Genomic DNA, 22,934 nt, shown 5'->3' with positions numbered 1-22,934 from the left:
TCAGTCGGTTAAGCTTCTGACTTCAGCTTAGGTCATGATCTCACGATTCGTGGGTTCGAGCCCTGTGTCGGCCTCTATGCTGACATCTCAGAGCCTGGAGCCTGCTTCAGATTCTGTGTCTCCCTCTCTCTCTGCCCCTATGCTGTTCATGCTTTGTGTGTGTGTGTGTCCCTCTCTCTTTCAAAAATGAATAAGCATTAAAAAAAATACAGTGCATTTATAAACATATTTTCTCTTTCTTATGGTTTTCTTAATAACATTTTCTTTTTTATAATTTATTGTAAGAATGTAGTATATAATACTCATAATACACAAAATAGATGTTAACCAACTATTTATGTTATTAGTAAGGCTTCTGATCAACATTACTCTGTCAGCACTTAAGTTTTGTGGGGAGCCAAAATCATACACAGACTCTACAGTGCCGGGGGTGCCGGTATCCCAATGCCTGTGTCCTTCAGGGCTCAACTGTAGATAGAGATACGTGTGCTTAGATGGAAATGCATGGGCTTTTATTACATTAAGTGTTCTCACATCTCAGACTTCACAAACTAGCCTTCCTTTGAATGGCAGAGTATTATAGGAAGAAATACACTGTTCTGGGTTGCAGCCTGGTAGTGGTGAAAAACACTGACTTCATAACCTCACTACTGAAGTTCAAATATCAGCCTGTTTCAGTCACATACTCTGTGACCTTGAGGAAATTACTAAATCTCACTGTGCCCCAGTTTCTACTTTTGGAACCTAGAGAAGGTAATGATGGTATTAGTTACATAATCCCACAAATTTGAATTGAGAATTAAATGCGGGAATACTTGAAACGTATTTTGAGCCAGGCCTAGCATAAAAAATGTTTGTTTGAGAAACAAAAATGGGTGCCTGGGTGGCTCAATTGTTTAAGTGTCCAAATTTGGCTCAGGTCATGATCTCGTGGTTCAGGAGTTCGAGTTCGAGCCCCACATCAGGCTCTGCGCTGATGGTTCAGAGACTGGAGCCTGCTTTGGATTTTGTGTTTCCCTCTCTCTCTCTGCCCTTCCCCGCTCATTCTCTCTCTCTCTCTCTCTCCCTCCCTCTCTCAAAAATAAAAACATTAAAAAAATTAAAAACAAAAACATAACAAGGCACTTCCTTTTCCTATATCTGGGATCATGAACAAGTATTTCCCATCACACTGGGCCTCAGTTTCCCTATTATAAAGAGGGATAGGAAAAATTGGATTATTTCTAATTGTGATTTTATCCACTCTAACATTAGAAGTCTAAGGTGAGGTTGTCTAAGAGCCAGGAAGACAGATTTTGTGCTTCTATTTTAATTTAATTTTTACATTACTTCTGCCCAGACCTTGAGGTTTCCAATGGATTATCCTGATTTCAAATCCAAACTCTGGCAGGCCCTTCTGCTTCTCTTGCAGTTTCTTCCTGAAATACAGAGGGGATGCATTTACAGAAGCTGCTGAGGAGCTGGGCTGGGTGGGGTGAGGCCATAGGGTCTCATCGCGTCCAGGACCCCTTAGCTGTTGGGACTCCTGGGGAGCATTGGGGGACATTGGATCACCAGAACTATGTGTGTTAGTGGGGTGGGCCAAGGGTGAGAGGGTAGCATGTGTGTCAGAAGAAGTTGGCAGAAGTCTTTCCAGAAGTCCCCAGTGACACTGCCCAGCAAATCTCCAGGGTTGTGACTAGCAATGTTAACCTCTGCAGGAGGTTTTCCTGAGAAGATAAAAAGAACCCAATGAGAACAGAACTTTGGGTGCAGAGGCTGAATCATTGTAACATCTGGTGGGTCTTCTCACTCAAAGTGACAAGGAGTTCATTGTCACTGCCTGCATGATAAAAGGGGAGTTGAGCCTATAACTCCTATGCCCATAGGCAAGAACCTAACTTCCTACTCTCACTGACCAGAGCCCACTAATTCTCAAAGCCTTGAACAAGATGCCTAACTGTAAGGCTCGCCTTATAGAGCCAGTTTTTTTTTTTTCTACTCAGATCATTTGTTTGTTCATTTCCTCCATGCCCCATTCACAGAAATAAAAGGATCTTTGTCATTCTATACTGACTGTGACGTGTGTGGCCTTCCAAATCTGGATGTTGTTCAAATGGCAGGGACTGGGGCCAGCAGGATGTGCCAGCCTCTCTTTGTCTTTACCCTTGGTGCCAATGTCCCCGCCTGTGTGAGCTAAGGCACGAGGACCCTGGGGAGACGCTCCAGAATACATTGCTGTTTGTGGCTGTCATGCCACCATGAGGACAGAGGGATTTGAGGCCAGTGTTGAACCACCTGAAATTCTCAACAGCTTAGTACTATAGAGTTTTTTAAATCACCCCCAGATACAACCCTAGAGCAAATCTTAAGGCCAATAAGCTTTTCCAGTAATCAATAGATTTAGTAGTCCTGACCTTGTCCCAAAGGTGTTCAGCTACACTGATCTTCCTGAAGAAAGAAAAGAAGGGAAAAGTGAGATAGGTAGGAAAAGAAAAGAGAAAAAGGAAAATAAAGAGCACCTGGCATACAATAGGGTCTCAGTAAATTTTTGTTGGACAGGTCAGTGAATGGATGGCGTGAGTCATAACAAGCTTGTTGTAACAATGGAGAAAAGAACACTGAGAGTAGACACCTATGTTCTTAATCTGCTGCTGCTATGCTGCTGTCTAGTGAGGTGTGACCTCTGGAAAAATCCTTCACTGCAGCAGAATTCAGGTTTCCCATTTGTCCTTGTAGGGAATCAATCAACAGAATACCTTAAATTCTGCTGGCTCTAAAAGCTGATTGTTTATTCACCCATTCCACAAACATTTGTGGAGTGTATGCATCTTCTAGACTCCGAGAATAAAAAAGGAAGACATTAAGGAGTTGAAGGAGTTCCCTACCATGTGGGTAGGGTGGGGTGGCCCTGGGTGAATGGCTCCTGCAGCAGAAGTCCAGAGACCACGGTAGAGAGGACTTGCGCCTGGCACAAATCACAAGTACAAAACAAGTGACTGGAATGCATTCCATCCTTCTTATTGGAGAGGTATTCCTCAGACACCATGGCTCTGTTTCAAAACACAGTGAAATGAGAGTCATCCCACAGGCTACCTGTTCTCTACCTGAATATTGCCCTTTAATTTAGGAACCCTCGCTTATTCCTAAACACTTGGACCCCTATTCAGAACTAACCATCTCTTGCGTATTTTTGAAATTGTAGATCATTGAGATAGAAATACAACCTACGGAGACAGAATGTTGAATGCTATTTTTATACCTGGTTTTGTCCACTTCAGTTCCCAAAATCTTTACTTTAATAGTTAAGTAGGACAGTGGTGTTTCAGAGCCGTCACAGATCAGTGTGTGAGGAGCTGATTGTTAAATATTCAGGGATTTTGTAGCCCAGTTTAAATTGTTGGCAACTTCAAATTGGCCCTAGTGGGAGTATTTACCTCACAGAAATCAGCAAGCAGTACAAATCAGAGCTTTCTTTTCTTTTTCTTTCTTCTTCTTCTTCTTCTTCTTCTTCTTCTTCTTCTTCTTTTCTTCTTTCTTCTTTTTTTCCCAGAGAGTTGGTTTACCGGCCTGAGTAGAACCTACTTTGTGTAGGTACCAGTTAATGAAGTCACCCAGAGGACTATTTCAAAACAAGCGTATGCAAAATAATTGAAGCAGTGCGTGAAAATAATACAGAATACGAATCATTCCAAAACTTCAGGCATTTCCAGACATTGCATTCTTTGCCATATTTGTACTAACCTATATCAATATGTTTACTATTTTCTAATTTAAAGCTAATAATTTTTATATATATTTTAAAGGAATTTTTCTTATTGCTAGAAGTGAAAAAAAGTATCTCTGTTCTTTTTTTTTTTTAACATTTATTTATTTTTGAGAGAGAGAGACAGAGACAGAGTGTGAGCCAAGAAGGGGCAGAGAGAGAGAGGGAGACACAGAATCTGAAGCAGGCTCCAGACTCTGAACTGTCAGCACAGAACCTAACATGGGGCTCGAACCCACGAACTGTGAGATCATGACCTGAGCCGAAGTCCGGCACTTAACCAACTGAGCCACCCAGGCGCCCCAAAAGTATCTCTGTTCTAATTGTAATAAATGAATAACATTAAAATAATCTCATATAAAAATGAAATAAATTTAAATAATCTCATATATATATAACCATGCATATATAGATATATAACTATATATAGATAGATATACAACTATATATAGTATAGTTATATATCTATGTATAAAACCACTTAAAATCATCCCACATACCATCAGAGGTGAGGAAAATGAAAAATAAGATTATAAAATGAGCTCTTATCATAGTCTTCCGTGTCTTTTCTCTAAGGAATGATCATTGCAAGGGTTATGATACGTATATTAATGTATATCACATATAGTTATATATACATCAATACAAGTGCATTAGTTACAGATATGAACTCATTTAAATACTGTAAAAAATTCTTTGAGGGAGATATCATACTCCAGTGTTAGAGATAAGGAAACTGAGCATGGAAAGTTGAAATAATTTGCCCAAAGTTTGTGGCAAAGCCAAAATGGAGCCCAGGCAGCTGAGCTCTTGAGCTTGTGCTCTTTACTTCATGGGTAGGTCAGTCCATGTGGTGTGTCTGGCTCTTGATTTCAGCCCAGGTCATGATCCCAGGGTCCTGGGATTAAGACCCACATCAGACTTTCCACAGAACATGGAGCCTGTTTAAGATTATTTCTCTCCCTCTGTCCCTTTTCCCCTGCTCATGTGCTCATTTTCTCCCTCTCTCTCACTTTAAAATAAATAAATAATAATAATAATAATAAATAAATAAACTAAAAATACATATAATACTAGGATTTCGTTAGCAATCCTAAATCTTAGAAGACCTGGAAAAAACTATCCCATAAAAATAAAAGCAATATAATTAAAAGTATGTATTTTTGACTTGTGCTATTATAGTTTTGGCAGCAAAATAAATAAATAAATGTCCACTAGTAGGTATGTTACCAAGAGTGAGATGGAAAAGGAAAGAGGCCTTGGTTCTTTTTGCTGCCACAGTGAAGAATTGTAGGGCTGTGAAATGAAAGTAAAGCAGAGCAAAGTTTTATTAAAGTGTGTTCCAAGGAAGGAGCAGGGCAGTCAAAAGAGACAAGGGCCCTGAAAAGTCTGGAGTGTGAGGTTACCTCATTTTTTTTTTCTTTTGGGTGTGTCCTAGGGTGGCAACTTTGAGTGATAAGCCTGTATTACACAATAATTAGCTAATTAGGCGTGTGCTTTCCCAAGGTGAATTCAAAATACTGTATCTGCAAGGGGTAGAAAACTGCAACGTTGTTTCTGATCTAGAGACAGAAGTCAAATCAGAACAAGCAGCTGCTTTCTGCACAGTTCAACACTCTTTAACTCTTCCTCTGCTTGGGTGTTCCTCTGACTGGTAGATGGGTGGAATGGGGTGGTCCCTGGGCGATCTCTGGGTGGGCATCTCCATCAGGACGTCTAAGGTCATCCTCCGGTCACTCAAGCCTCGCTTCCTGCCAAAAAGGTACATGGTAGAGTGAATGAGGTTATACTTACAGCAAGGAATTTATGCAGCTTCTAAAAGGATAAATTCAAACTAGGCCAGAAAATTTGGAGGGATTTCCATGGGGTACCACTGGAGTAAGAAAAAGAAGATAGAGACAAACATGTACAGTCCTCCTGGTTTTGTAACATCACACTGAAAAAAGTATTCTTTCCCTGCCAGCGGTAGGTGGTCTCAGCCTTGAAAGCATCTGCCCAGTCTTGAGTGTGGAGCAGCAGGCTGTGATTTGTGTTTCCCAAACTACTGCAGAGATGCACACAAGTTCATGTCACCTTTCCATTTGTACTTGTTCTGTGAATAATCCGTTTGTTGCACATTTTAATTTGTTTATCAATCATTTCTTTTTAATTTGCAAGAGTTCTTTTTTTTTTCTTTCTTCTTTATTTTAATGTATGGCCTCTTCTTTGTAAATCTCTCTCTCTCTTTTTAAATAAATCTCTTATTCGTCTTTTGACTTTGTCACAAAGTTTCAGGTTTTCATGTAGTCCCATATGTGTATCTCCTTTTTAAAAAGCACTTGTTTGTTTTCAGTCTCAGGTTAAAAGTAGAGAAAAGGAAAATAAAATAGAGGCAAATAAAATCTTGGTTGGAGGGATCCTCTCCTTCCTAATAAGACTATGAACCTAAAAGGAATCAATCTCTGTGCCATACTCTGACTCTCCCTGTAAAACAGCATTAAATCCCTTTCTCAGGCAGCAGGGGAGAAGACGTTACTATTTAAGCATTCTGGGGCCCAGTTGTGTGCTGTATACCTCCATTTCTGTCTACCAACCAGCTCGTGTCATCACTGGACAAGTTTCCGATAGGAGTGTGAGAAAAGAAGGTGGCAGGTTGAGTTACATTAGCATATCGATGGCACAGCACTCCTTATATTTTATTATCCTAATTAGATGGGTATTAGGTTATATTTAAAGCTTAATTCTTCATTATACCCTATTACTTTTGTGGATTTTTAAAAATCCAACACGACTTTGAATCAAGGCAGATTCTTAATTTGGCTTGCCTGTCTATTATTTTGTCTGTTTGCCAGATTCTTCCCACTTTTTGAACTCAGTGCTATATTTAATGGGCTCATCAAACATATATATAATTTAGTGTTCCTTATGAAGATTCTCTGGGGCCTCATGAAGCAAGGTAAAGATTACCAATTCTGTGGCTCCCCTCTGCTTGTGTCACTTCCAGTATACTCCCATGCAAATTTGTCTCCCTCCAGCTACCCCCGGACGAACAAATGCCCCAGCTTGAAACTATGGATTCACCAGACTCCTCTATCCCTTCACCCCAGCCATTTAGGAGTCAAGTACAGTCTAAGGAGACCTGTCTTCTAGCTGGCCCCTCTCCTCTCTTCTCTCCTCAGGCTTATCCTCAGCTTCCTTGGCCCTGGACTGTCATTACAGCATCAGGCGCCCACCCAATTCTCCATCCTAGCCTCCATTTGTTCCAGAGCTGTCCTTCTGGACAACACATATTTTACCATTCTTCTTTGAAGAACCTTTCGTGCATGGAGGATAAAATCCATGTTCCTTGGTGTGGCCCCCGAATGCTAACCTTATCTGACCCCAAAGTTACCCTCATTGACTGTCCCATAGACAAGTAGAAATACCCTGGTAAGATGAGTGTGGGTTGAAGTGTGAAATGGAGCAAACTCCTGCTAATCATGATTTCTTAAGGGGGCTGCTCTTGCTTTCGAGGCTGCCTGGAATGTCCTTTTCTTTTTCCCTGGGGGATTAAATACTCGTTATTTAAAGCCCCATTCAAGTGTCACCTCCTCTCTAAAGCTTTCCTAATAACCCTAGTGAAAACGAATCCCCCCTCCTTTGATGTTCCTTGAAAATTTCTAATACCAGTTTTGTTGTCACTCAGCTGATTGCATACCTTTGAAGGTAGAACCAACATCATGGTCATCTTTGTAGATTTTGCCCATAGCACACTTGAGTGTAGTTGTTCCTCACTGTAAGTATGTGGAAGGAAGGGGGAAAGGAGTGGGGAGAAGGGGAGGAAAGGGGAGAGAGAAGAAAAGGAAGGAAGGAAATATGTGGTAACCTTAAACAAATACCTCCCTGGACTCCACATATCTTGTTTATTTCTTGCTTGCTTGCTTTGTTTTACTTCTTTGTTTATTTTCTTATTTTTTTAAATGATAAAATAAGCACTACCACCTAACTGTGGAGCTTCAAGTTTTGCTTGTAGTGAAGATTTAAAAAGTGACTTGCACTGTATAAGACATATTGTAGTCATTCCAAAAGATCACTTATCATTATTTTCATCATTAATCACATGAGCATTCCTATTTTTATTAATTCCAGTTCTTATTCTAATGCATTCTAAGCATAAGAGAAAATAAGGACACTTGCACAGAATCTAGGGTCAACATAGTCTACCTATATTTTGCTGTACCTCATTAAGATATTGATCCCTATCCCTTCTACCCAATCCCCTACTCAGCAAACAGGGAAAGAAGAAAAGGCCATGATGCTGGCATTTTTGACTAGAAGCACAGGGGAATGGGCAAAAGCCAGATGGGAGGTTCTGTGGAGCAAAGCCCAGTAGCTAATAATAATGAGATTCCTAGAGAAGATAGTCAGAATTAAAAACATTTAGGGCAATGCTGAGAACCATCTGAACTAAGAAAGTTAATCAGAAATGGGGCCTCCAGAGGTTTGCCCATCCCTAGCTAAGCATTACAGCACCTGATCAGGTGACTTCAGTTGCTGATGGGTGACAGCTTAATTTACAAGAATGTAGAGCAACAGCAAATTTGAAAATAAACCAAATATACACTTTATAAGGAAAGGGAAATGTGATTCTGAACTCCATTGCATAGTTTCCCTGAAGCTTCACCAACCTTATAATTAGATGATACCAAAACTGGATAAAACGTTCATATTAAATATTATGAGAAATCTATTGGAGATTGTGCTATACCTTCTATTTATATTTCTGGTCTAGTTTGTCTGTCTTATATTAGTAGAGAATATGTATGCATGTATGTGTATATGTACTTTAGAAATTTCCATTAGGAATTATTTCTGATGTCTTAAAAAGATTAACCTTGCTGGTACCTAATATAATTTATTTTAAGAAATGAAATTTCTACCACTGCAGAGGTTTTAATGGGTAGGCTTTCTTGGTATCCCTCCAGAAATCTCCCTGCCTAAGGCTGCAGTTTTCCTAAAAGATTCACTCCCTGCAGATTCTGGTGGGAAGCTTGCCTGCACAGCAGCTGTGAAATCAAACCTTACTTCTCAATAGAATCCCACTCTCAGACAAAAGATGGGACTCACATCTACCTAAGTATTTTGCGCAGTCTGAAATAACTATTTATTAATAGCATGAGCCTCTGTGCACCTTTCCAGCCTTCCCTCTCTGGGTAACCAAGAGGCATTTGACTATTCTAGAAAGACAGACAAGCATTAGACTCCACATTAAGGGTGGTTCAAAGGACTGAGAACTTAGCTCCTCTTAAAGCCTAGTGCATTTTGATTCTCTGAGATATGACGTTAGCAAACTCTTTGATACTGACTTTTCTGAGAAATTGTGATTCCAGCAATTGTATGTGTTTCTTTACACAAACCTAAGAAAACTCTTCCAGGGCTTCCAAAATTACACAACGAGGTCTGGTTCGTGTGGGCACTTGAAGGGTAGAGGATGAAGGAACAAGGTTGGGAGTTCCTCATCTTTATCTATCACTTTCTGTCTCACAGAAAAGGTACATGGTTCTTTTTGCCTCATCAGGACCATCCTGCTGTTTTCTAACAGATTCAGAAAGGCTTTGCTTTTCTGTGTTCTCCTAATAAGTGCCAGGACAGCGCTGTTGACTAGAATTCCACACCATCTAACATTGAGAATGCACAATTGGCTCTGTTTCTGTCCCTATAGATATTTGTCTGTTTGGGACACTAAACCTTCTGCTCTGTCTCCAATTCTGCCTTATACTCCTCTTTTTCTGCCCTGTAAAATGGTCCATGTTCAAACCCAGAGTGTCTTAAAAGATTTCTACATAGAGTCTTCAGCTCTCTAAAAACATGTTTACTGAGCATCCTTGAGGTTTCCTGTGTTTGCTGAGAAATTTCCTTCTCCAATAATCTTTTAGCAATCCATGTGAATATGGAATTTTTCATATAAACCAGGTAGGGTCACTAACGTGTCCATGGGTTCATACTACTCAAAGGACAAAGGTTTCTCTTATTCCCAGTGGACATCTTTTCCCCAAAGACACACTAGGGCCACACTAGGCCCTTTTCCCCTAGGGCCACACTAGGACATGTTGCAGAAATCCAGTCCTCCTCCTTCTCAGTACAGTATTGTGTTGACAGGTGCAGCAGAGATGAGAAGTGGAAAGGGACTGCAAGGGTGGCAAGCGTTTTGAATCCTAGAGGTCCATTGCTAATGATAGTCATAGTAATTCAATTAAAGAAGAGCTGCCAATTACAGTTCTTTCTTTGCTCTTTAAAAAATGTTTTCTTTCCTTTCAGGTGTCCTTTTTATGAGCTTGAAAAAAATTCTAATTAAGGAAATCTCTCCTGATTTGGTCCTTAGTAAACACTGTAGTCTTTCAGTCCAATAGAGGAAATAATAGGATGATGTTTCTGCTTACTTTCTTAATTTACTGTCACAATGAACTATGTTAAAAATCTTCCATGTTGAAGAGATTTTTGTTTTATCTCTTTGTACTCTTCTTCTTTCTTTCCTTCTTTTCTCCCTTCTTCCTCCATCCTTCCTTTTCTTTCTTTTCCTTTCTTCTTTCCTACTTTATTGATGGAAAATTTATTTCATACAAAACCTGGATTGCTAGTTTGGCTGATATAGAATTATAGGTTATTGTTCAAAAAACATGGAAAGATTCACTCTTTTGTAAACCTCTTCCTTTTTAAAGTAAATGGCTCAATGAATTATATCATAAATATAGTGGACACAAATGATAAATGTTAAGCTTAAAGAAAAAATTATTTTTTTAAACTCTTTTTTAATGTTTATTTATTTTTGAATGATAGAGTCCAAGCAGCAGAGGGGAAGAGAGAGAGGGAGACACAGAATATGAAGGAGGCTCCAGGCTCTGAGTGGTCAGCATAGAGCCCAACGCAGGGCTCGAACTCACGAACCATGAGATCATGACCTGAGCCATCACTGAAGTCGGATGCTCAACTGACTGAGCCACCTAGATACCCCCAAGCTTAAAGAAAAATTTAAAAGATAGACATACCCATGTTATTACCTAAGAGGGACCTGGGGTCACATGGATGTGTTTACTTTGTTACATTCTGAGCATCTATGATGTGTGGAACAAACTTGTGCTACATGAGGATAAGCTGAATTTGGCTCTTTGGTTGATTCCTTCATTGCCTCCAACCAGGGAAGTTGGGTAACTGGGGGTTATTAAATGGTATCTCCCAAGCTCAGAGTTGGCAATCTGAACTGTGTTGTTTCTTCTTGGCTAAGTCCTGATCTAACTTCTTCCCATAGTCCATTTTCTTTTCATCACGCTTCTGACAAGTCTTGCTCAGACTGTTGGACTGCCTTCTGGCATTGTTATGTGAAAAAAAAAATTAATAAGAAGAGTCATAAAGTGCTTTGACATTCTAAAGTGCTATAGAACTGTTTAATGATGATAGAATTACCATGGAGCTGTCTGGTTCCAATCACATCTTCAGAGGGAGTCTAGATTGAATTGACAGCTCTGGTAGGTGAAGTTTAAAATATGAACTGTCAAAAAGATCAGAAATGGGTGGTGACATTGTCAGCTTTCCTTCTATTGCCTTTGTCTGGGTTGCCTCAACCCTGTTGTAAAGTATCTCTTCTAGAGCAAGAGATATATCAAAAAAAAGTCTGTTTGTTCAAGAGTCAAATGGGATGGGCCAGTAGCTCTTCTTGTTGTGGGTTTTGTTGCATGGGCTCCAGGTGGTTTCAAAAGAGGGGCTAGAAGAAATAACTGATTTTGTATGCCCAAAGAACTCTACAGTGGTAGGTAATGAAATCCTGCCATTTTTCCCAAACATGGTCACATTCAAGTAGATGACACATATAGCACTTTAATCCCATAACTTCTCTTGTATTCTGAAGACCTTCACCTTCGCTCCCTTTCAGCAGTCCACTCTCCTGACCACACGCTGAAATTGGAAGTTACTTGAAACTTCTGTGACTTTAAACTCCACTGTTTGATACTATCATTTCCTCTGTCTATGGACCCTGATCTTCTATCATATCCTCAACTCTTCTACCATTTCTAAAAAGTCCTCAGATTATTTCCTTTTGTCCAGGTCTGCCAGTTTCTTCTTGGTTCCACCTAACTTCTGTATCCATTTTAGAACACACTCAACTTACCTACCACCTTTTCTTTTTGCCACAGATGCCTTGAACCACCTCACTGCTGACCCTCCACATCATCATATCTTCTTTATATCCAGGATTCCAAGCACTGCTGCAGGGAAATTATTTAGCTGTGTAGACTGGTATCCTTATAAAGTTATGACTGGGAGCTAAATCTGTGCCCTTTGCATTTCTTGGTACATCTCTACCTTGACTATTTCAAATCTACCACTCCCTTCAGGCTTCCTATACATTTTTTTTTTTCATTTTCAACAGATGACCTTGCCCCAAGTTCATCAATGAAGTAATCATGTATAACTTCCCTCAAATTATTTACCTGCCTCCCATTTACAAATTTATCTGCATTCATATCCCCCTTGCCTTCTTCCATTCCATCTTAGTCAAAGAAGTGGCTCTCATCCTGGTTATAGGTAAGCCCACTTCATATGAAGTCAACTCCATTAGTGAACCAATATGCTCTACTTATTTTCAAAATTATCTATTTAGTCATTTTCTTCAAGTGAAACAATATGTTCAAGTCGTTCCCATCTTTTCAAAAACCTCCCTCAACTTTCTTGCTCTTTCACTGGGTGAAAGCATAATCTATACTCATTATTTGTTTCCTCACTTTCTGAGCACTCATCAAGCTACAGGAGTTTAACTTCTTTATGTCCTTGTCTGCTCACGTTCCTTTCACTAAAACCAGAATGGTCTTCCAATGCCCAGTCTTGTACTCATCTTATTTTACATTTCTCTGGCATTGATGCAATCAACTGCTCTTCCCCTTTCTCTTTAAAACTCAAAGCCTCCTTCCTAACACTGCTTGCAAAAAAAAAAAAAAAAAAGTACATTTCTGTGATTATTGGATAAATATTCATCTCCCCAATTGTACTGTAACTACATAGAGGGAGAAATCATGTCTTTATTGATACACATTTTAAACCTACTGCCTAGCACACATATTAGATTTATGATTTATGTGTAATTGAATGGGTGGATGCTTTCATGGAAGATGTAGCACCATTCTTTCTCCTAGTGTTTCTCTTACTTTTCTGGGCTCTCCATTTCAATTTTATACCTAGCACACTCTTTACATGTTGGTGTTTCTCAAGGTATCATTTAGCATCTTTATTCTCATTCTTGAGAGCATGCTTATATATCAATCTACTCTGTGTCCATATTTTCAAGTGTTCACTCTCTCCTGAGCTACAGCCTTATATAGCTGTCTTCCTATTGGATGTTTCATTTTAATTTCCATAGATACATTAACTTCATCTCCATCAAACTTGATGTCTTCATCTCCTTCTACTTTCATTCTTGTCTTATATTATAGTCCATATCATGGCTGTTGACATAATGTGCAATGCCACAGCCCAAGAGGCTGGCAATGTTGGTTCATGCACATCATCACCTCAGGAAAGACTTTTCTGAACTAGCATGTATTAAAACACTCCTTTGTACTTCCATAGATTCTTGCCTCTCCTTCTATTTTGTGATTATCACATTGTTTTCTATGTAAACTATTTTTGTTTCTCTATCCTTCTACTAAATTGAGAACAATTTGAAGGCAGAGACTACATATCCCCAATGCCTAACAAACATGGTATCCATAATATAAGAGTTTAATAAATCTACATTGAATGGATTTTGAACTCTTCATATTTGTGTGCCTATTATGAAATAATTGGACCATTTTCCCATCAAGCCTCTTAATTCTGGGAAAGAGAACCCTGCAGTTGTTTGAGGTAAAAGAAAGAATGCATTCTCAGCCACTGTTGAGCTGTAGGAAGGATGTGTTGAAAATTTCAATACATTGGAGTCAAGGAGGTTTTAAATCAGAGACTCCAAGACTCATTATTTCCTGGGGCCAACAAGCTGCATTGGGTGTGCATGTAGTCCTCCACATCAATGGCCAAAGTAATGGGAAGCCCAGATGGCTTCCCTTACCATTCAGGCAGCTTTGATCTGTCTTCTCCAACAGCCAGCTGGTGTGTGCTTAGGGAATAGAGACCCGTTTTAATACTTCTCTAAGAAAATTTGCTGTGCCTAAGTGTACCTAAAAGATAACTGTAAAAAAAAATTGAATTATCCAAAGGTTTGTGCGTTCCTACCTTTAATCTTTCCCAATAGTGCAGACAGTTGAGAATTGACTATGATTAAAGTGACACATTGTTCTGTACAGCCACATACTCCAGATAACTAGGTGAGAGGTGTGTCCTTAAGATCTGATCACAAATTTTCAGTAAGTCATTTTTTATACAATGATAGACTTTAACATCTGCTAAGTACAATCATGAAGAAGATATCCTTAAGGGGAGGTTGCTCACATCCTTGTGAATTACTGCAAGAGCACAGAGATTGCCTATTTCCTGACAGGCTGTAGGGTCTCTGGGAAGCATTCTCCTCCGTGACAACTTCACATTCTATATTTACTCCAGAACTTACCTGTTCTAGGCCTCATGCATTCAGGAACACACTCTTCGCTAATTTGGTAGGTTAACACATTGGTCGTGATCATATTGGTGGTTAACAATACAAATAACTAACATTACCGAGTGCTTAGCAAATACTCAGAGCATTGCATAAATTCACTTCATCCTACCTCAGCCCTTTCAGGCATGTCCATGCATTACTATTTCTGCTTTTTCAAATGGAGAAATTGAGATATAAAAGATTAAGTAACTTGGCTAAGGGCACTCTACTACTAAATGGCAAACTAGAACTCCAAGCCACACTGTCTGATTCCAAAGTCTGTCTTTACCCTCCAGATGTTGTGTGTACCACCTGTGTCCTCTGAATTCCTACTGTTAGTACCTGGGTTTCTCCACCTAAATATGGAGCCCACCCATTTACTGCTGGAGCCCACTCTGTGTCCAGGAGACAGAGCAGAAGGGCTGGGAGGTGATGTACCCCCATCCACCTCCCAGAGCAGCCATCTGCCTGTGACTGCAGCAGTTGGTGCGTGCACTTTGTTGTGGTTCTTGCCTGCCTCCAGTGGGATAACTGAGGTGTGGGTTTTATGCTGGCCCTCGAGTTACCAGATGGGATGAAGGTTGCCCTTCTTTCCTTGTCTCAAGACCCTGCTCCCCCACAGGTGTTTTTCTTTACCTCCTAAATAAACAAACTGTCCTTATACCCTTATCTCAGCAGCTGCTTCTAAGAGAATCCAAATCAAAGCGAATGACTTGCTGTGTTAACCACTCCCAGATCCCCTGCAAGGACTTTCAATGCCCTAAATAGAGCAAAGCAGAGACTGACATGGGGACTTTGAAGCCTGTGGGAGTGTCTGGCTTCTCTGTCTATCCAGAGCCCTGGCTCTGCCTTTCCCTGCCTCTCAACATTATCTGCTTTTCTCCCTTTCTAAAAGCAGATGTCTGGTCCCTCTACAGGGCCTCCTCACCTTGCTGTGAGCACATTTGCAATAAGCCACTGTACCTCGCTCCATTGCACCTGGAAGGATAAATGGTTCTCACCTCTTGTCCCCTGGATCAAGTTATTTGGCGGCTGGTTATTGCAACAAAAATAACTACAGGTGAAAGTGGCAAATCATCCCCACTCTTCTCTGTGTGGCTCGCCTGGAAGCCCAACCCACACATTTCCAAGAATGGCTCTCTCCATCCCCACAGCAGAAACCCCACTCACCTCACCTCATTTAGCATACTGACTACCTCTGGGTTTTTGGTACCGTACTAGACACTCTCTCAGGCTTGCACCTAGTATTAGAAAATAGTTATTCTCAAGGATACCTTGTTTGCCCTGAGCCCTGGGCTCCTGAGTTTTTACCAGATTCTGGAATTTCACAAGAATCTCCCTGCTCCAAGTGATTGCCTGCAGCAAACACAAGATGTGCTCCCCATTTCCCCGACACAAAGAGTCTGGGGACAAATAAAGACCAAGAAAAAAGAAAGCAGAGGCAACAGAGCGAAACTTGTTTTGATTGTACTGCTGGATTTTGTTGGACGTTTTTCTTTCACCTTAAAAAAAAGAAATGTATCCTTACTTCTTTTGAATCTGGGACTTGGGAAAAGTTCAAATATCTCTTGTCACTTTAAGCTGGAAAACAAAGACAAACACAAACAAAGGAACAAAAAAATAGAACAATCACAATATTCCCTCTCCAAAATTAATAGGTCAGTTTCTCAGTTACACTTAGTATTTAGTGTATATATAGCAATTATGTGCAAAGTGCAGTAAGAATACTGTTATAAGCAGACTGTGTCCCCTCCAAAAGCCATACATGTATTGAAGCCCTAAGTATCAGTTCCTGAGAATGTGACCAAATTTGGATATAGGGCCTTTAAGGAGGTAAGTTAAAATTAGATGGTTATGGCAGGCTTCATCTAACTGACTGATGTCCTTATATAAAGAGGGAGAAACACTGGGGACACACACAGAGAAAATGTGAGGCCACAGGGGGAAGGCAGCCATCCTCAGGCCAATGAGAGAGGCTTCAGATGAGAACAAACCTGCCGACATCTTTATTTTGAGCTTCTAGGCTCCAGAACTGTGAGGGAATAAATCTTTGTTGTTTGAGTCAGTCAGTCTATGTCATTTTATCATAGCAGCCTTAACAAAATAATATAAATCCTCTAGTGTGAATCGGGGCACCTGGAATAGAACCAGAGCTGTGACCTCTAATTCACTCTTTGATCTTGAGAATATCGCTTGTCTCTCATAAGCTCAGCTTTTCTAACTGATAATGTAATTATATGATTCTCTAAACCTTGGTAAAATGACATATTTATAAAATGTGCATGAAGGTACCTACCCAGCACACAGGGTTCTCACATGCATGCTTAACACATATTGGTGATTTGTTTTCTGGGTGTCAGAAGAGGAGACAAGATCCAAATTTTTTTACAACTTAGCTGCCATGTAAGTCACAAACATTTATGAAGGCTAACTAAAATATACGACTTATGTGTGAATGTGGTGATAAATACACCTTAAAAGATTGCAAGAAGGGATGTTGGTGTATGATGTTCTCTGGGTGGGTACCAGGGAAAGATTTTCTGAAGATGCACCCTGATCTAGACCCCATATGATAGGTAGTATTGGAGAATCGTATGGAGAGAACAGACTGTGCAATGTGTCGCTGGAGTCATGTAAGCTGGTGGCAGCAAGGAGTTCTGCAGGTCAGAGTGTGCCCTTTGTTGGTGTCCCATAAGAGATGGCCTACAGGCCAGTGGGCAGTGCCATGCTTTTCTCTTTGGATTTTGGGAAAAGGGCACCCCAGAAGAGAGTCTGACTTTGGGAAGGAAGTTGTTCTTACATGGTCTATGACCTCCTTTGACTCTAAAATTCCCTAATATGACATGAAAGTTAGTAGGGGCTAGTTTGATACATTGACAGACTTTACCATTGGGTAATTGGAAGCAAATTTTTTTCTTTCTTATAGGACATGATCGGTGATGTTAAAATGTGCTCTAACAATTCATCCAACAGTGCACTGGAAGTATCTGCCAAGGGGACTAGTCTGCAATGCAGCAGAATGAAGAGCTAGGTCTTGCCTCTGGCTCTACCATTCACTAGCTGTGTGACCTTTGGAATATGATGTCACTCATTTACTTCCATGCACATATTTCACTCATTGGGGAATAATTTAGTTTGTGCTTTCCATCTCACAGGCACACTGCAGAACAATGAGGAAGTGGTGGTAAATAGTTACTGATCACATGTAACCAATACCTAGTGTTCATGACAGAGAAAGTGTTGAATGATATAGGGGTTAAAAGAAGCACAAAACTGGTCTTCAGGGATCAAGGAAGTGATATTGAGGCTTCCCAGGAAAAGTATGTGAAATGAGCCCCCTTTCCCCTACCTACTGAAAACAAAAAGGAAGGAGGGTATTTTGCCTGCCTATTTCATCAGTTTCCTAAGAGCACAAATAAGAGGAATGTATGAGAATTGTTTAGAAGCTCTAATTGCTAAATGAATATAGGGTATTATGCTTCAAAGAAAGAATTGGCAGAACTTCACAGCTGACTGGATATGGAGGAATGATAAAGCCATAAGGAAAAGTAGGCTATAGTTTTCAACCTGGAGAAGGGAAAGATGTGGGATATTTTTAAATTCTTTGAAACTAAGTGGAATGGTTTAAGAACAGACACTTGTTGGCTGAGGAGAAGGGGCAGCAATGAGAATGATGTTGACTTTTGAGGTGATCTATGACTATATGATGAATGTGTCTGAGACAGGTAGGGCTCAGCTAGAGGGGAAAAAAAAAGGATTACCAATATAAAGGTGATGTCTGGGAGCTAGGTCAGTGTTCAAATAAAGAAATGCAGAAGATCTTTCCTTATCTTGATTTTAAAAAGAATGTTAGATAGAACATTGGAATTATATATCCCCCACACGAAGCCGAAGCCTGGTGTGCTGTCTGCTGGCTACTTTGCTCTGTAGTGGGTACTTCTGGCTGCAGAATGCAGGCTTGCAGGGGTGGGGGGAGGGGCGGCTGGAGGGAGACAGAGAGACCATAGCTCTGATGACTGGTTTAATGGACCCACAGATAAGGATTTGTAATCTACTAGCTGAAGAATTGTGGGTGAGAAGAAAGCAATTGATTGAGCCCTGGGGAAAGCCCACACTTGGTGGGCAGGAATTAAAAATAGTTGGGGAATGATGAATAAAACATTATGGATAGATTTCCTTAGCATGAGATAGGGTGCATGCAAGTCTGGTTTTCTGCTCCGCTCTATGACAAAGGGTGAGGGGTATTCAGTCCATTCCACACAAGACTCTTGTACAGGAAGGAAGCAGCACATAAGACAGAGCATTTGCCGGGAACAGTAGGGCTTCTAGGGAGGCCTGTGCACTGTGCACATCTAATGTTTTTGTTGGAGCCATTTCCCATTATTTAATGTTTGAATCTAATCATTTCCTTGATTTAGCAAATCAAAGATTTTTTTCCCTCAATGGCAAAATACCTTCATTTTATTTTCTTCTCCATAATTAAGTAATTTCTTAATTAGTAATGTTCAATTTATCCAATCTGAAATGACACATTTTATTTTATTTTTTTATAAAAGCTTGCATACACACACACAGCCCCCACCTGATGGTGGAGTGCTTGTCACTCCGGTGCTCTTTTGTGTCCCTGAGCTCTGCCCCCACCCCCCTCATTCTCTTTCTCACTTGGTGAGAGATTAGGCATCTCCAGCAGTTCTTCCTGAGCAGTGGGGAATCCAGCTGTGTCATCTCACACTGTGACTTCCTGGTGGCTTTAATTAGCATAAAGGAATTTCTCCTCAGAGGGGATGTCATACTGTGGCTTTGCACCTGGTGGGCAACCCTACTTTTTGGTCTTTCACACTTGGCAGGCAGGGGGTAGGGTATCTTCTGGAGAGCTGACCCAGTGGCCTTAGTTGTGGCATTCCTCAAGTACTTCACACCTGAGGCTGGGCTGAGGTCAGGCTGCAGGGAGCTTGCATGGAGTATGCCCCCTTTCTATTTTTGCAGGCTTTCTCCCTTTGCTTGATTAAGCACAGCATCAGATGTCACTTCCCTCATGTCAACCTGCTGTAGGCTCCAGGAAATGGTAGGGGTCCTAGCAAAGGCTGGTCTGATTGGACTGAACATCATATTTAAGTGCTATGTCCTGTGTCAGGCTGTCTTGTCTGCCACCAAGGTTAACAATTCCTGACAGATAACCTTCTCCACCAAACAGCTCAGTCAACCAGCGAGCACCTGAGTGCTTGTTAGGTGTCAGCTCTGTGAAAAATTCACAGGGAATGCAGAGAGAACACTGAGGAAGGAATTATTTGGTGCAAGTTCTCAGGATCCCCCTCTGTATATGTGTGAGTCCAGTCCTCCAAGATAACTTTACCTGAGACCCAGGCTGGATGCAAGGAGGGAAGCTCTCCCCAGCCTGTGTCTACTGCTCTTCCCTGACCACAGGCAACCTGTTACTTTCTCTCTCCCCAGCTACTCTCAAGCCTGGTAGCAAGGGAGATAATGATTCAGTGCTCCAATGAGGCACAATTAATGTTAAAGTAATAGAACAATAATGCCTGCCTGTGATAGGGACTTTGAAATCTCCAGATGAAAGGCCCACAGAAGTACAGAAGTATAGCTATTATTAGCATTTATGTAGCACATTTCATCTTCAAAGCACTTTGCAAATATTAACTAATGAACACAGAATACTGTCTTTTTTCTCCCCTCCATGAGCCTCTGATGAGTTTCCACTTAAATGGAAACACTACTCCATGACATAGAGGCCGAGGAAACTCCTCTCAGTGGCCATCTTCAGTCTGTTTAGGGACAGTCCATGGAAAGGAGATGCAAGCCTGCTGTTTCCCTATGGATGTCTAGGAAATCAGAGCACCAGCTCAGACCAGTGCTGTCCAATAGAAGTATAACGTGAGCCACACATGTGATTCCAATTTTCTAGGGCTAGTCTTTAAAAAAGTAAATAGGTGAAATTGGCCTTAGTAAGTTAGCTTACATGACTTATCCATGATATTATAATTTTAGCAACATAAATTTATTGAGATATTTTATGCTTTTTTTGTACCGTCTTTGAAATAAGCATATATTTCATACTGAGAGCACATCTCAGTTTGCACTAACCACATTTCTCATGCCTAATTGCCACATATGGACAGTGGCTACTGTATAGGATAGCACAGATCTAGACCCTTTTTGAGAAGGAAAGCCCAGAATGCCTGGTGGTTTCATCCAGGGCTATAACTCAAATGGCAGAGTGGACTGTGGTCAAGTGTGGGCCATAGTTGAACAAACCTAAAATCCCATCCTGATTCAGAAACCAACTAGCTGTGTGACACTGGACTTATTTAACACATTTGAAGTTCCCCATGTAGAACTATGAGTACTACTACATCCATTGTCACAGTTTGTATGAGGATTAGATGAGATTTTTGTAAAACATTTAGTGTAGTACTTAGCATGTAATGACAATGCAATGAAAAGTAAATATTGACATCTGATCAGAGTAAGCTCCTATTTCAGGACCTTGACTATATCTCATTCTCCACTAGCATCAAATGCATCCTAGTTCTGTCTCTGCATTTGGTTGGGTTTTGGCAATGGGGTGGATAGATGCAGTCTCTCAGCCTCAACCCACAGTGGTCTGTGTTCTCCACATGAATATACACTCACAGCTTTGTATGGCCAGGACAAGGACCCCTTGTAGGGTCACATGACTTGAAAAGAGGAAAGCTAAAAGGGGGCTGGAATCTGAAAGTTATTTCTTCAAGTGTCTTGGAGTCTCCAATTACTTTCTGCTGTCTACTTAACAAGAAACAATAGCCCTTCCATAACTCTCGCCCACCTTTAACCTGACCTTGCCCCTCCCATGATGCAGGCACTCCAATCCCTCTATCTAGAAAAGTTCTTCCAACTCAACCCACAGATCTTGTGTTAACTTTAATCCCAGCACTTGTAGCATATCATTGCATTTACTTCTTCAGGGCAGAGTTGGATGTACTAACTTCTCAATAAATGCTTACTGAATCTTTGCTAAGTTACAGGGAGGGTTGTTAGTGGTATGGGACACACCTGCCAGGGGCATGCAGGCCAGGCCTCCACACCCCCTCTGTGCATATTGTGGGTGCTCTGTGCTGTCTCAACCTGAAGCTCAGTGTTATTTACACAAACATTTCCTCCTGTTTAAATAATTTTAAAATAAGAAACAGCAATGGAATTATAACTTGTCCTGTTTTAAAATGTATCACTTCTAGAGACATCTTTTCAGCAAGAAGCTTTCATATTCTAAAGCATTTCTTATGGCTTCTCAGCTCAGGAAGTGGACCTCTTGCTCACAATCCTAGATATTCTAACACAGAATGTGCCCTAGCTCAAGCCCTCCCACTTACAAGGAGGAGACCAGTGCTCAGCTACTTCCAGTCTGAGCTGGTAACTGATCCTAGACCTAGACCACCCACTGGTCATAGCTCTCTGACTAGATAAATCCAAAATGACCATAGCATCCAGTTGTCGACAAGGAAGTTCTCTGGTCCCTAATGGGTGTCTCTCTTTGTTTAGGACCACAAGGAGTAATCCAATGGGGGCTGTTGAGCCTCGGTTCATTTTCATAACAGGATGATCTCTCCCAGCACTACAAGCAGCTGCGCGCAGTGTGCTCTGACGTTTGTTGCATCTTGTAAAGCAGCTTGGGTGCTGGTGCTGACATAAGCTTTGCTGCTCTGCCCTCCTGTCTGAGTTGAATATGTTTGATTCTTTCCTACTTGCTTTTTCCTTCCCCTCTTTTCTCTTCATTTTCCTTTCTTGCATTTTATTTCCCTACCTTTGTTCTCATTTCCCTCCCCCCATGTAAATGTCTGGTGCTAGGGTTACAGAATAATCAACTACCTGTCAGGAAAGGGAGTGGGAAAAATAGGAATTGATTTTCATGAGATAAACTGGCCCAAGTTGGACTTGTACCAAGGGTTCCTTGCCTCCAGGAATTTCCTCTGTTGGGCTCTTCAGAGCAAAACACAAAAGCACAAGACACAACTGACCAATTGTACAGAACTATTTGTAGGGAAAGATAGTGTGGTCGGGTGGGGAAAGGAATTCTTTGTAAACCCCCCCCCCCCCCCCCCCCGCCCCAGGTGGCCAGCCAAAGCTACTGAGCCCCTGAAGCATGAAATTTGATTACTCTTATCTTGGTGCACAGCTCCTGATAACTGCTGTCAGTCATTCAATTACCCAGCAACCTCAACAAATGTCTGCAACAGAAGGTAACACAGCATTAGAGTGGAACACTCCACCTTCCTCAGGTGGTACCTCTGAAATGGCAGCAGACCATGGGCAACATGGAAATGGCTTGGCCAGGGACGACTCAGGGCTTTGATTGTTACTCCTAGGCGCTTCCATCAAATGAATGCTTTCTTCTGCTTTGAAGATTTTGTTGACTCCCTCCTCAGATCAGATACATAACAATGGCTTGAAGAGATTCCAAGGTGATTAAGGAGTTTGGAGAATAAAAAGCTCCAAAGAAAGGCTAAAGAACTAGCATTATTTAATGTGGAGGAGAGAGGCTGAGGGTGATTTACTATCTTCAAACGTGCAGAAAGGCCCACAAGTTGGGAGATGATCAGCCACTCTGAACTATATCCG

Source organism: Panthera tigris, chromosome D1 (assembly GCF_018350195.1).
Source record: "Panthera tigris isolate Pti1 chromosome D1, P.tigris_Pti1_mat1.1, whole genome shotgun sequence".
Lineage (NCBI taxonomy): Eukaryota > Metazoa > Chordata > Mammalia > Carnivora > Felidae > Panthera > Panthera tigris.
The sequence above is the reverse complement of the archived record's forward strand: the minus strand, read 5'-3'. Positions refer to the sequence as shown.